The 11,898-nt window shown below is 38.1% G+C and overlaps 1 pseudogene; it reads right to left on the reverse strand.

The window, feature by feature from the left end:
- Positions 1–2,087: 2,087 nt before the first annotated feature.
- On the reverse strand, positions 2,088–3,204 carry LOC107501799 (annotated as a pseudogene).
- Between the last annotated feature and the right edge of the window lie 8,694 nt (positions 3,205–11,898).

The following is an 11,898-nucleotide window of genomic DNA, read 5'->3' on the forward strand; positions in this document are numbered from 1 at the left end:
ACTTATCTAGTGTAACAAAAGAAAATATGTTAACCATAACCGCTCTCAAGAATAATACAGTCTGTAAACAAGGAGAAAGGACACATAAGTGATAATCCCCAGGTACGACAACTGTCCATTCTTAAAGGTGTCCTAATTTATTTCCATAAATATTGTTTCTCTGTAACTACTTTTTCATTTATCCTACTACTGGCCTAGTGAAACCTCTTTTATTTATTGCCTGAATCAAAGCAGAAGTGTCAAAACTGGTTCAATTGCCATTCCCCTTGTATCTCCACAATCCAAACACAGGTGAGAAGAGAAATGCAAATGGGTACTTAACCATGAGATCATTCCTATTAAGTATGACTATTAACAAAGTTAATTATAACATATAAACATGGTATAAAATAAAATCCATGATATGTTTCCTAGCCCCTGCTTTTCATCATGGCTTTTACTTCATTACTTGCTTTTGATTTCTTAATGCTTTTCTCTCAAGGATTTCAGAAATGTTTGTACCCATGAAAGAAAAACCATGTTCTTTCATGACTATATGCATTAAATTTAATGTTGAAGTATGTCTAAGGGGCTTATGGGGTATGTACTTGTGTGTGGTGTGTATGGCATGTGTGTATGTGTATGTTTAAGTATGTCTGCTTATGTCAATATGTCAAGTCTTCAACAGAAAAAAGGGAAAGGGGTCAAAGTTAGCAAAATAATTATTTACGCAGGTGTGGCCAGAGTCAAGAAAGTTGAAGGGAGATAAGACAGTACCCAAAACCTAATAATAGCAAAGGATCCATTACCACTCCTGGGCCTAAAGAAGCAAATGGAGGGAGCTTATAATTTCCATTATTTCTATGGATAATACATTCACAAATAGCTTCTACACTAAGAAATTAGTGCTTTTGCATTAAAAGAAAAACAATGTTGAGAATTAAACACTTAATGTAAAATATCACCATTGAAGTATGGATCTTACATTCCCAAAAGTCAGTGATTAGCTAATGTCTGAGATGGTTTTATTTTTCTAAAGAAAAATTGATATGTGAATGAAATATTGGAGAATAATATTAAAAAAAACATAACACTACAAAAATTCTGTTACACACCTCTTCATCATTTCAGCCTCAAACACGATTAGGAGATCAGGTTTTTGTAGAAGTCATAAGTAGGAGCAAATCCTTATTCTTCCACTCACTGGTTAGATAGCCATTTTCTTGTAGCATTCCAGACCCCATAACAAAATTTATGAACCTACTAAATCTACTTAAGAAAAAAAGTGACACATTTTAGGTATACTAAAAAAGAAGGCTGATTTTTGCCTTTGAATAAAAAAGAATGCATTGCACTAATTGTTAAAAACTATCTAAGTAATCAAAATATTATTTGCAAGGGTCCCTGCAGGAATAGCAACTAATGAAAATAAACCAACTCCACAGTTCATAGAACTTTACCAAAATAAATGAAAGAAAAAAACCAGTTCAGTGTGTTGCATAAACTCAAGGTTATAAATCCAATGATTTGGAATAGTATTAGAAAAAAAATTATGTCTTTTCCAAGAAGCAAGTGTCAACTCGTTTAAATAATGAGGACCATCCTGAATTATATTAAACACTATTATTGATAGTTTTTGTTGACTGAAAAGGAGAGAGGAAAATAATAAAACTGGGTAAGTTGAAATCTTACCATAATAATTATTTTAATTAAATTATCAATATACTTTTAAGATTTTATACTCTCTCTATACCAGCTTTACTGAAACAGAACATGTCAAATGCTATTAAGGGTCTCTGAAAAGCAAGTATAAAGAATTTTAAATAGTGGCCTCATTATGAAAAAAAGGCTAATGGCCACCTATAATGACTTTAATAAAGTCATAAGTATTATGAAATATACTAATGTAGATTAGAAAGTATTTCACATAAGATTAAAATCAACAGATTGTTTTTTAATATCAACAAATATTTAATTCTCAAAGCCATTCAGGGTGTCTAAGGGAGTAAATGAAAATAATCTGCCTGTATATTTGCTATTAGTTGATCATTTTGTTGTTGACGGAAGTATGAAAAGTTTTTCTGTGCAACTCCTTGGAAAGCACAACACTAGGATTTTTCTTCAGCTTTTCATTTTAATATGGAAGGTATTACGCAGACTTTTGCAACATCATCACAGACATAGGTTTTCTTCAATAATTTGTCTGTTATCCGTATGCCAGAGACACTCTGAAGGCCCATTTTTAAGGACAGTAGTGCCAGGGTAAAGCGGAAAGATGAACTTGGAGACAGCTTCCCAAGGTTCCTTCCTGAGCTTCCACACCAACGAATAGACTCTGTATCACACATCTTCAAAACCAATTTCATTTTCCTTTTACTGCAGTTTGTTATCTTACAGGTAATATGAAAAGGCTCTTCTAGAATTACAGTATCTGGGATTGTCTCCAAAGACAGCATCATGTTTCCATAACTTGGAGCATCTCTTTCAAGTTGGATTGTCTGTAGCATAGCCATTTCACCTAGATTTCTTTTCCACACTATATCCAATTTTCCTATTTTTGTTAGTCCTCTAATGACACCAAATTTCTCTAAAAATTCCTTCTTGGTCTGAAAGTGGTATAAATACTGGCGTCCTTCCATTGACTGCAAAAATGTTCTTGTTCCAAAGGTACACTCATCTTCTCCAGCCTGATTGACAGTATTTAATTCTGCACCAGTGTACATTTCAGATGGTTCTATGGAAACCTTTTGTATAAAAACAGTTGAAGATGAAATATTCTGAATCTGTACTTCAAGAAATAAGTCACTCATCTCCGAATTATAAAACTTGGTTTTAACTTCTAGTGGCGGGAGGAAAGTAAATAAGCAGAGTTTTCTAAAAAACATCTTTCCTACACACTGTGTTGAATAGATACTTAACCCACAGAGACAGTTCTTCCAATGTTCATTACTTTGTCATGGATGACATCATCAATATAATTGGATGAAAGTTCTGCAACAGTCACCATGGAGACAAAAAAAGGTAAAGTCTGAGTATTTGTCTGAAGACAGTGTTTTCAATATGGTTCTTACAACTTAATGACAATCATTGAAAATTTTCATATACATGAAATTTTTGTCTCAAAAATATAGTTCTAAGACTTTTTGATGAAGTCAAGTTTTCCCCAAACATTGACATTTCCGATGGAAGGGCCACCTGCTGTGATCTGGCTAGAGAAATTACCATACCACACTATCTTCACATGGGACTGGATAGTTGGTAAATAAAGTATGCTTAGTGGACAGTATCATTTTGAATGTCAGAAAGGTCTCCTGTCTGGGTGAATTTTCTTCTATTTTGACCACAATTTTGTCCCACTGTTTTGAAAAGCATCTCGGGTTAGTTTTAATCAGGTATGGTAAGTTAGCAGATATGGAGACAACTGCTTTTAATAGAAGAGTTTATTACTTATAGTTGCCAAAAGGAGGAGGTATGGCATGTCACACAGGGCCTCATGGGGATGCACCAGGGTTGGTCAGAAGGCAGGAGTGAGGGGAATGCATGGGTACAAGTCTTTATTGAGATTTCTGTGGGAAAGGTAAAGCAGAGCAGGGTAAACAGGTTAGGATTGGCTATTTTGAATAATGTCAGCATGATCCTGTTTGTAGGATCTTTCACTAGTTGTTTGGTACCTGTTCCTGAGGTAATATTATGCCAGGGGGATAGTGGCTCAACCTGAGAGTGCTCCATAAAGGAAGAAGTTGACTTGTGTGGTCTCTAAACTGGTTGGTGTGCATATGCATGGCATTCTCACAGGGATCCATGTGCTATCTAGAAAAATAAGCTTACCTTGGGCAGGGCAGTCTCTCCTGGCCAGCAACACTCCAATATGTCAAAACATCATTAAATACAATTTAAAAACATGAAAAATGCACCCACTGGATGTTCTCACTGAGAATAAGTACAGGCAGACCCAAATCTGACCAAGAAGGACACTGCACAGAAGAAAGGACCTGGCCTCCCAACAATTCCTATATTAGCCTGGGTTCGACATCAGAAGTAGAACTGAAATAAAATGTAGATGATTAATAGATAGGTAGACATATAGATAGGTGGATAGATATTTATTATAGGGATTTGGCTTATGCAATTTGGGGGCTAGAAGTACCTATAATACTGTCTCTGTATCTGATACAAATGGTTGAAGCTCACAGAACAGGCAGGAAGGGAAGATGATGAAAAGGCTGGAATTCCAAGAGCACAAGCTGGAAGCCAACAGGATGGACTGAAGCCCATGTCCATTCTCAGTGCCTCTGAGTTTGGTGATGATAATATCCTACTGAAGGCAGGGTCTTTTGTCCTATAGCTATACACACATAGTTGGCTCAGCTGTGGCTTCATCCTGAGTTGAGTCAGCAAATAAGCAATAATGTGTTTATGTTACAACATGTCTGCTGCCTCATTTCTACCTTCCAAACTCTTGGGAGAATTTTTCGTGTGGCCCACCCTAACTAAATATGCAACACATGGAATTCTTGGAAATATAGTTCAAATTAGCAAAGCTGATACATTGAAAAATTCATCAATAACCACCATACCTGCCATTATGGCCACTTTGTTTATGAGTCCATTGGAAAATGAGAGGTGTGGCTGATTGATATCCACAGAGTGGACCATTATATCCTCCTGAGTAGTGAAACCTTCCTCTGCCAAAGTCTCCCTTTGGTAAGCATTCACACAGGACACTAATATCTTCAAATTAGGTACTGATTTGGAGTTTTCTATCCACATATCTCTTTCTCAGACCTCCTCATCTCTGATTTTCCAATTGTGTCTCTGCTAAGTTCCAGACCATCCAGTCACACCATTGGTCACAGCTCACAAATTACTATAGAATTTGACCTATGGCTATCCCTTCTTCTAGGTAAAATAAAGAAGCAGGTGCACTGCTCAAAGTTCTGTGCATTGGAGTAATTTTCTTTCATTGTTTTCCCCAAAAAGACTGGTCATGCTACAGCTGTCCACTTTTGTTACATGCATGCATAATGTGAATAGTATGGCAGAATTTTACTTCCTCAGTCAGCTAGTCATAAGAAACTCCCCATGAGATCACAGGTGCAGATTGAGAGAGTGAAGGTAAAATAGAAGAAGTAAAAGTTATGGACATTTGGACTGCTTCTTTATGCAATTTCCTGTGCCTTTAAAACCTGCTTATGCTTCATCTCTTATATGCCACTTCTACTTAATAATGGAGTGTTGTTGTCCACAGCCAACTTTACATGTTTTTGGTTTGAGTCACACAACACAGTGCATGATACGCAGCTTATATCATATGGTAAATTTTGGGCTCATGGTTGTGTGTTAATACTCTGCTAAGGCCCAGTAGCAAACCCAAATTTTTTCTCAAAAGAAAAGTAATTCTTCACAGATGGCATGAATTTTCCCCCAAATCCTGAATCTGTGAATCACCTGTAAGAGTCTCCAAAGCTCCAAACAGCATCTCTATATGCCATTGACTATCCAAGTGCTATCATATCTGTTGGATCAAATGACACAAGTGGTAGAGCCGTTTTCATGGCAACATGGACCTGTTACAAGACATTTGCTTTTTCTAGGCCTCGCTCAGAACTGGTAATTTGTGCATGGGTCAGAATAGCACACATGACAATTCAAAAATGTTCACAAGGGTTCTGCTACTTTTTTAGAGGAATTTTTAGGGGTCTCTCTATATGCAAATAATGACAGTTTTACTTCCAATTATACTTTCATTTTGATACATTTTCAATTTGGGTACCTTTTATTTTTTTTTAAATTTTCTTATTTTTATTTTTTTGTCTGATTGCTGTGGCTAGGACTTCCAATACCATGTTGAGTAAAAGTGGTGAAAATGGGCATTCTTGTTCTGTTTCTGATCTTAAAATATATATATATATATATATATATATATATATATATATATATATATATATATATATTTAACTTTTTCCTGTTAAGTATGATGTTAGCCTTGGGTTTGTCAGATATGGCCTTTATTACACTAAGGTATGTTCCCTCTATTCTCACTTTGCTGATAGCTTTTGTCAAAAAAGAATGCTGAATTTTGTCAAATACTTTCAACATCTAAGGATATAATTATTCAATTTTTATCTTTCATTTTTTATGTGGTGTATCACATTAATTGATTTGCAGGTATTGAACTGATCTTGTATTCCAGGAATGAATCCCACTTGATCATAGTGTATGATCTTTTTAATATATTGCTGAATACAGTTTCCTCATATTTTGTTGAGGATTTTTCATCTATGTTCATTAGGGATATCAGGTTATATTTTCTTTTTTTCTAGTGTCTTTTTCTGGTTTTGGAATCAGGGCAATGGTAGCCATTTGAACGAGCTTGGAGGATTTATTTCCTCTTGAATTTTTTGAGTAGTTTGGGGTAAAAAAAAAAAGGTGTTAATTCTTTTTAAATGTTTGGTAAAATTCACCCATGAAGCCATCTGGTCCAGGACTTTTGTTTGTTGGAAGGTTTTTGATTGCCGATTTGATTTCATTAGAAGTAATCGGTTAGTTTGGATTTTCTTTTTCTTCTTGACTCAGTCTTAGAAGATGATGTATATCTAGGAATTTATCTATTTCTACCAGATTGTCCAATTTGTTGGCATATAATTTCTCATAGTATTTTCTTATGATCCTTTGCATTTCTCTGGTGTAAGTTGTCACTTCTCTTTCATCTCTGATTTTATTTATTTGAGTTCTCTCTCTCTCTTTTTCTTGATAAGTGTCTAGTTAAAGGTTTATCAATTTTGTTTATCTTTTCAAAGAACCAGCTCTTGGTTTTCTTGATCTTTTGTATTGTATTCTTGGACTCTATTTTATTTATTTCCACTCTGATTTTTATTATTTCCTTCTTTCTGCTCACTTTGGGCTTTTTTAGCTGTTCTTATTATAGTTCCTTTAAGTGTAAGGTTAGATTGTTTATTTGAGATTTTTCTTGTTTCTTAAACTAGGTTGATTTCCTGAGAAATCAGCTGACAGTCTTATGAGAGCTCCTTGTAAGAAACTAGCTATCTTTCTCTTGCTGCTTTTGATATTCTCTCTTTGTCTTAAACCTTTGGCATTAATTATAATATCTTGGCATGGGTCTTTTTGGGTTCATCCTGTTTGGGAACTACACATACTGGACTTGTATGTCTACTTTCTTTGCCAAGTTAGGGAAGTTTTCGGTCATTATTTCTTCAAATAGGTTTTTAATTCCTTCCTCTCTCTATTCTCCTTCTGGTACCCCTACGAAGTGAATGTTGGTTTGCTTGAAGTTGTCTCAGAGGTGCCTTAAACTGTCCTCATTTTTTAGATTCTTTTTCTTGTTGCTGTTTTAAATGGGTATTTTCTGATATTTTATCTTGAAAGTTGCCTATTCAGTCCTCTGCTTCATCTAATCTACTGTTGATATTTTTCTAGTGTATTCTTCACTTCAGTTATCGTATTGTTTATTTGTGACTGGGTCTTTTAATAGTTTCTTTTTTTTTTAATTCTTACTATTTCTTTGTTAAAATTCTCACTGAAATCATCTATTATTCTCCTAAGTTCATTGAGCATCCTTAAAAGCAGTGTTTTGAACTCTCCATCTGGTAGGTTGCTTATCTCTATTTTATTTAGTTTTTCTTTTTTCTGAAGTTTTCTCTTGTTGTTTCATTTGGGATATGTTTCTTTGTTTTCTCATTTTAGCTGCCTCTTTGTGTTTGTTTCTACGTACTAGGTAGATTTTCTGTTTTCCAGTCTTGGCTGGGTGGCCTATGTAGTAGGTGACCTGTGTGATACAGTGGCACAGTCCCCAGATTTCCTGCACCATGTGCTCCTGGAGTGTCCCTTGTGTGAGTTGTGTGTGCTCTCCTGTTGTATTTAAGCCTTGATTGCTGTTGGCACATCAGTATGTGGAATTTACTCTTAAGCTGACTGGCTCTATGGATTGGCCAAGCCCCCAGGTTAAGAGCTGCCATGTAGTGCTGACCCCACCAAATGGAAATGATCTCAGTGGGCTTGTGTGCATCTTAAGACCACCCTTTGAGTTTGTACTTTGAGGGCTAATTAGGTGTTGCTCTGTCGTGGTGTGATGCCAGCCTCTGCATGTGTTGGTTCTGGGGCCCCTATGCAGGTCAAATTCAGCCACTGCCTTTGGCAAACCAGGGCTACCTGGTAAGAGCTACATTGCTACCTGTAGTTGGTCACTCTCTTTACTGGACCTAGAGGCTCATGGGAGAGACCATACTGTGAATTGAGACCAGCTGCCACTGATACCTGGTCTGGATAAGCTCACTAAAAAGCCTGGGACAGCAACTGAAAGAGCCTCAGGCAGTACACTGGTTCAGTGGGGCAGAGTCCTAGAGAGTCACCACAGTAGGTCACGTTATGTTCCCTAGCTTTGCTCAGATTCAGATTCGGTGCCAGTTCTGAGCCTGTGGCAACTTGCAAAAGTCTGAGATCACAGTGAGGCCAACCACTGTTTGCCTCAGGCCCACAGACACCCAGATTTGTTCAAGAAATACTGCAGCTCAGACCAGGGCTGGCTGTCTACCACCAAAAATGATTCCAGTGTCATGAGAGCTAAGGCCCATTGATACTACTGAAGGAGCCTCCTGCCAAGAGCTCAGGGCGAGGCTGGTTGCCTAGCCATGAAAATGCCTCCAGCAATATGGAAGTTGTGTGGGGTAGGGTCTTAGGGAGTCACCAGAGTGGAGTGAGCAGAGTTTACCAAGGCAGTGCAGGTTCAGATCTGGCCATGTAGTGGGAGGGGTCAACATAGGCAAGATGGCACCCACCTGTAGGCTACACAGAAGGGCTCTCCAAAGGTACAATGGCAACTGTTCCTCTAGCCCACACCCTGAAGCCACGTAACTCAGTCTTTCCCTGTATGTGACTGGTGCCTCCCAATGTACTGTCTCATTCCCAGAGCCCAGGTTGAGCGACTGTGAGAGTGAGTGAGTCTGTGAGAAGGCCTTTAAAAGGATGTCTGGGTTTCCAGCAACCTTTGATCTCACCCAGATTGTTAGAATCCCCACTGATTTTTCACAGCCATATTTTGTGTGGATTCCCCTTCCCAGCTCTGGAACCCTGGGCTGGCGAGTTCCAGCGTGGAACTGGGACCCATCCCTTTTCCAAGGAGAAACTTTGTGGTTGATATTTCTCTCCCAGTGCTCAATTAGGAGAGGTACACTGCATATTTCTATGTCTTTGAGCTTATTTTATGGAGATTTCTCTTTCTTTCTGAGTTGCCCCTTTTACAAGTCTCAGCATGGCCACTTCATTATTGTCTTTGTTATAGGAGTTCTGTTCAGCTAGTGTTCAGATTTTTCTCCAGTTGTTCTATAATTTAGTTGTAATCTTAATGTGGTCATGGGATAAGGCAAGCACAGCATGTTCCTACTCTGCAATTTTGACCAGAACTCCTCTTTCTGGATTTTGAATGTGTCGTTCCATTCTCTCTTTATCTTCAATGTCTTTGGTGAGAAATCTACTGATTGCTTACCAAAGGGTAGATTCCTTTGTCTGAGAGAACTTTTTCTTTTGTTTATTTACAGTTTTCTTTTTACCTTTGATTTTATACAGTCTTACAAATCTTTTGGAGATTATTTTAGGTTAAAATTTTGGGATGATCTGTTAGCTTTGCTAATTTTGATATATTAATTTCTATCCATGTTTAGAAAACTCTTAGTCATTATTTCTTTAAATATACTTTTTAACCTATTTCTCCCCCTCTTCTCCTTCTGGTACTCCAGTGATGTGTACATTCTCATATGCTGTCTCGTAAACCCATAGGCTTCTTCATTACTCTTCATTCTTTTTGCTCCCCTGACAAGATGATTTTCAATAATCTGTCTTCAAGATAAATGATTCTTTTTTTCCGATTGGTCTAGTCTGCTTTTGAAGCACTCAATTCAATTTTTTATTTCAGTCATTGTATTATTCAGTTCCAAAATTTCCATATTTTAAATGTTTTCCATCTCTATTGAACTTCTCATTTTGTTCTTATGTTGTTTTGCTGATATAAATTGTTTATCTGTGTTCTCTTGTAGCTCCCTGAGGATCTTGAGAACAATTATGTTGAATTATTGTCAAGAAATTCCTGTTCTTCCATTTCTTTGGGCTCAGTTACTGAAGGTTTACTATTTCTTTAATGGAGGCATAGTACCCTAATTCTTTGTGATATCTATAGCCTTGTGTATGTCTGTGCATTTGAAAAAGCAGTAACTCCTTCTAGACTATATGGATTGACTTTGATAACAGAAGACTTTTATCTATGGGTTAGGGCATGCTGGAGTGTGCTATAACCCAGGGTCTATTGGCGCGGACATGAAGTAGAGGGTTATTTGGTGACACTAGTTGAGTGTGGATCCAACCATTGGGATCCACAATATTGACAACTGTGTAGGTCTTGGTGAACTCTAGAGGGGAGTCTGCTGAGGTACAAAGGTTGTTGGAGTATACAGCATCGCCTCTATGTTGAGAAGGTAGAAACCAAGGAAAATAGTAGTTGCAGCTAGAGCCATTGGGGTGCACACATGCAGCTTCAGGGGCCATCTGCAGGTGCCCATGCAGTTGCAGATGTCAGTTGCAAACATACATGTAATGATGGCAGCCAGGGCAAGAAGCAAGGGCCAAAGCCAACTGCAGTCACTGAAGGCCCACTGGAAACTGTGGTGTCCTGCATTCCATATGGGTTTCATCATTAGAGCATGGCAGCAGAGGCCGGTGACAAAGCTTAAGCCAGGCTAGTGCACCACTGCAGGGATTAGCTGCAGGTGAGCGCACACTTCAGGTCAGTGACAGAAGACAAGGCTTGATCTGAACCCAAAGCAACTGCAGGGGCACTTGATGTCAGCATGCTATCCTGTGGCTTCAGTCTCTCCACTGGTCATGTGCATAGTAGTGGAGGCTAGCAATGACTATCAGGCTGACAGCACATAATTGCTACTGAAGGAGCTATCCCCAAGCACAATTATAGCGACGGGAGTCAGCTGTGGAAATTTAGGTTGGCATCTTGCATTCATGTAGACACAGAGACTTAGGATGGCTACAGATGCGGTTTCTGGGTTCTGGTAGAGGCAGGAAGAAAAAAGTAGTCAGAGACTCAGGTGGATGATGACAGTAAACACAAATACCTGTACTGTAAAATCTTCAGGTGATCCATGATGGCTGTACCAGCTCTGTGTGTATGTGTGTGTGTGTGTGTGTGTGTGTGTGTGTGTGTCAAAGGCTTCTGCGGGAGATCAAACTTCCTCTGGAAATAGTGACTGTCACTGCAGCTCCACAGGATTGACTCCGCATTCACTGCAGACTAATATCATGCGCTGGATTGCTTAGGAAACAGCACCTGAGGTTGTATTAGCCTTATTGTGGAACATGTAGAAATGGCACAGGACATCATGGTCCTATAGCTTCGGTCTATTCTTTCCAACCTTTGGCCCAGAGATGTTATGAGCATCTGCAAGACATAGACCTTACATCCACTCTTCCCTCATGCAGCAGACAAGAAGGTAATCTCAAATACAAGGATTAGAGAAACATGGCAGAGTGAGAGATGTCCCAAGATCTCTCCACTTGAAACAACAATAAGCTGAACATCTAAAACTTAACAAAAAATACCTGAACTGCACACCACCATGTTTGAGCATGGAATCTGTGCATAAGAACTAAAACAGGCTAAAGAGAGACTATTATATGCTAAATCTTCTTTACAGAAAAGAAGCAGGATACAATTCCATTACTGCCCAAGCAGAGAAATTGTCCATTAAACACCATGAACAACCAAGGTGACAATGCAGGTCAGAAAGAAAGAAAATTCTCCAGAAAATAACCCTAAAGACACAGAAATATGCACTATAATAATAGAGAATTCAGGATGGTACTTCTGAAAAAAAAACTCAATGAGATCCAAAACCATTC

Source organism: Rousettus aegyptiacus, unplaced genomic scaffold (assembly GCF_014176215.1).
Source record: "Rousettus aegyptiacus isolate mRouAeg1 unplaced genomic scaffold, mRouAeg1.p scaffold_m13_p_9, whole genome shotgun sequence".
Classification (NCBI taxonomy): Eukaryota; Metazoa; Chordata; class Mammalia; order Chiroptera; family Pteropodidae; genus Rousettus; species Rousettus aegyptiacus.